Genomic DNA, 4,264 nt, shown 5'->3' with positions numbered 1-4,264 from the left:
GCCAACAACTCCTTCTCCGTGGTGGAGTAGTTGAGTTGTGCATCGTTTAGAGTCTTGCTCGCATAGTAAATGACATGGGGGAGTCTATCAATACGCTGCCCCAAAACAGCTCCAACGGCATAATCCGATGCGTCACACATGATCTCAAAAGGTACACCCCAATTGGGTGGCTGAATAATGGGTGTGGACGTCAGAATGCTCTTAAGGTCCCCAAATGCTCTCTTGCAATCCTCATCGAATACAAATGGGGCATCCTTCACCAACAACTTGCACAAAGGCCTGGCAATCTTGCTAAAGTCTTGGATAAACCGCCTGTAGAATCCTGCATGGCCCAGAAAAGAGCGAACCACCTTCACTGTACGTGGGGGTGGAAGGTTGGAAATCAAATCCACCTTCGCTTTATCAACCTCAATCCCCCTCTGAGATATGACGTGCCCTAATACAATAACTTGCTTGACCATAAAATGGCACTTCTCCCAATTGAGCACCAAGTTCTTCTCCTTGCACCGTACTAATACCAAAGTCAGGCGGTGCAAACACTCATCAAAGGATGAACCAAAGACAGAGAAATCGTCCATGAAAATCTCTAAGAAACACTCTACCATGTCAGAAAAAATACTAATCATGCACCGTTGAAAAGTAGCGGGTGTGTTGCATAACCCAAAGGGCATGTGACGGTAGGCGAAAGTCCCAAAAGGACAGGTAAATATCGTCTTCTCTTGATCTTCGGGGTCCACAGGGACCTGGTTATATCCAGAATAACCATCCAAGAAGCAATAGTATGCGTGCCCAGCCAAACGTTCCACCATCTGATCAATGAATGGGAGTGGAAAATGATCCTTCCTTGTGGCGGCATTTAGCTTGCGGTAGTCTATGCAAACTCTCCATCCGGACTGAATACGAGTTGGGACCAACTCATCATCCTTATTCTTTACTACCGTCAATCCAGCCCGCTTTGGCACAACATGAATTGGGCTTACCCACTTGCTATCCGAGATTGGATAAATGATCCCTGCATCCAACAACTTAATCACTTCAGCCCTCACAACCTCTTGCATAGTTGGGTTAACCTTCTCTGTGGCTCCCTCGATGGCTTGGCATTCTCCTCTAAATGTATCTTGTGCATCACCACCGAGGGACTGATCCCCTTGATATCCTCAATGGTCCAACCGATAGCTTCCTTGTGCTGTCTTAACACCTCTAGCAATTTTTCCTCTTGAGCATCAACCAAATCCGAAGCTATAATCACAGGCAAAGAATCTGCTGGACCTAGGAACTTATACTTAAGGTTGTCCGGTAGAGGCTTAAGTTCCTTCTTTGGGGGATCAAGTGTTGTTGTCTCCTCCGTCTCACTGCTCACCAGAGGAGCAGTCTCTAAAATTGCATCTGCTTGCTCAAGCAACTTGTCCAAATCCAAATCCTCTCCGAACGGAGAAAAGCATGCCTCCAAGGGGTCTTCTATGCTTGATTCATTCACTGTCTCTTCCATAATCTCCTCTATCAAGCATACATTTCTCACTTCATCATACTCCAATGGTTGTTTGCTGATATCAAAGATATTCAGCTCCACTGTCATATTTCCGAAGGAAATCTTCATCACCCTTGTCCTACAATTAATCAGGGCGTTAGCCGTAGCTAAGAATGGTCGCCCTAGAATCACCGGTATTTGAATGCCAACATTCTTGACCGGCTCTGTGTCTAGCACAATGAAGTCCACGGGGAAGTAAAACTTATCCACCTTGATCAAAACATCCTCAATGATTCCCCGTGGTATCTTAACTGACCTATCAGCCAATTGAAGTGTCATGGACGCGGGCTTCAGTTCTCCTAACCCTAATTGTAGGTAAACTGAATAGGGTAGGAGATTCACGCTCGCCCCAAGATCTAAAAGAGCCTTCTCAATTCGACTGACTCCTATCGTGCAAGAGATGGTAGGACACCCAGGGTCCTTATTCTTAATGGGCAACTTGCACTGAAGGATGGAGCTAACTTGCTAGGTCAGAAATGCTTTCTTTGGGACATTTGTTCTTCTCTTAACTGTGATCAAATCCTTCAAGAACTTCACATAAGAAGGCACTTGTTGGATGGCGTCCAAAAATGGAATATTGATTTGGACCCGCTTGAACACTTCTAGAATGTCCTCAATCTTCCCTCCTTTCTTGGGGGCTTGCAACCTTTCAGGGTAAGGTGCTTTCGGCATAAATGACCTAGGAGGGTCCTCAATAATGGGCGTGGCTGTAGATGGCTCGGCATCTCTCTTCTCTTTGTTGCCACTCTTTTCCTTTTCTTGCCCCGCAGGGTCTTCTTCTTTCTCAACCACCTGATTGTCCACTTGTCTTCCTGACCTCAGAGTGACAATTGCTTGCACATGTTCTTGTCCGTGTGCAGGATTTGAGGAATTCCCAACCATATATTGACCTTTTGGGTTGGGCACGGGCTGACTGGGCAATTTCCCTTTTTCTCTCTCACCCAAGTGATTGGCTATCTGTCCAATCTGACTCTCCATCTTCGCAATTGCTTGGGTGTTAACCATGGTGGCATTCTTCACTTCATCTATTGCTTGGGTGTTTGCCATGGTAGAGTTTTTGAGCTCTTGTATGGCCTGGCTATTCGATTGTATGAATGCCTTCATTGTTTCCTCCAGCGATGATTGTGACGAAGATGCAGGATGTTGCACTGGTGGAGTTGAACGGCCATGATTCTGTGAGGGAAATCCTTGATTCATTGGTTGGCTCTGCTTCCATGAGAAATTAGGGTGGTTCCGCCACCCTGGATTGTATGTCTCCGAGTATGGTCCGCTTGCTTGCTTCCTAAAGTCATTGAAGGCATTCACTTGTTCCATGGAGCACTCGGCAAAAGCCGGTGAAAATGGACAATTCTGTGCTAAGTGCATAGGATTAGCACAGATTGAACAGCCATCAACATTGAATGTGTTGGCGGCATTTACGGATTGACCCACTGCCAGGGCTTCAACCTTCTTGGTCAGAGCATCTATCTTTATCCTCAAATCAGTGTCCTCCTTAACCTCATAGATGCCACCTTTCTTGGGAATACGGGCAGATTTATCCCGACAACTCGAAAAATCCCACTGCTGTGAGCTGTCGGACAACTTATCTAGTGCCTTATATGCTGCATCCCCTGTCAAACTTAAGAATGCTCCTCCATTCATTGACTCGATCATACTACGGTTGGATTGGGTCAATCCTTGGTAGAAAAACTGAACGAGTCTCCACTTCTCATAACCATGTGGAGGGCATCTTATCAACAACTCCTTAAATCTTTCCCAACACTCCGAAAATTTCTCGTCCTCCTCCTGAGTGAAGGAACTTATTTCCTTTCTGCATTCATTGACCTTTGACATTGGGAAATACTTGTTATAGAACTTGCTTAACAAGCTTTCCCAAGATGTAATGGATCCGGGCGTGTTGGAGCCCAACCATGCCCTGGCTTTGTCTTGCAAAGAGAAAGGAAATAGTCTGAGATGGACAGATTCTTCGGAGAAATTTTGAAATTTGAAAGTGGCGCATATGTCCTTGAATTTCTTTACATGACTGTAAGGATTTTCAAGTTCTAGGCCATGGAACGATGGTAGGAGTTGGATGACATGAGGTTTCAAATCAAAATGAGTAGCATTGGTTGGTGGCAACACTATACACGAATGGGATGTAGTGAAGTCCACAGGTGCAAACAACTCCCTAAGTGACGTAGTGAAGTCCACATTCCAAGCTCTAGCTTGCTCGGGATTTCCAGCTCTAGCATCCTCATGCTCAGCCCTAGGTTCCTCTATGTTATCTTGTTGGTCTCCCATTTCACCTTTATCCTCACTCTCAATAGGTGCTCTTCGAGTTCTCCTAAGAGTTCTATCAATGTCGGGATCTAAAGGTGTCAAATCTAAGTTCAGGGATCTCCGACCAAGCTTACACCAATCTCGAGTGTTCAAACAAACTAATTAAACAACAATGAATAATCACAGAAAGGACACAAACACCCAAAAAAAGATAAATAAAAAAAATAGAATTAACTATTCAACAACAATATACCAAAGAAATTTCAAAGCAACAGCCAAAAAAAATGGGCTTAGTTGCTTTTGATGTTGCGCTCGAGCGCAGAAACAATGAGCTCGATCGTATATGTGCGTTCGCTGTGCGCTCGTGCGTACTTGCAGAATGGAGCGAGCGCAGGCACGCAGGCTGCATGCTGCATGCTGAAAAGGCTCGAGTGCGCTTGATCGCAGATGGAGTGCGATCGAGCATACTGACAGAAA

Source organism: Corylus avellana, chromosome ca7, assembly GCF_901000735.1.
Source record: "Corylus avellana chromosome ca7, CavTom2PMs-1.0".
NCBI lineage: Eukaryota > Viridiplantae > Streptophyta > Magnoliopsida > Fagales > Betulaceae > Corylus > Corylus avellana.
Note: the sequence above shows the minus strand (reverse complement) of the source record.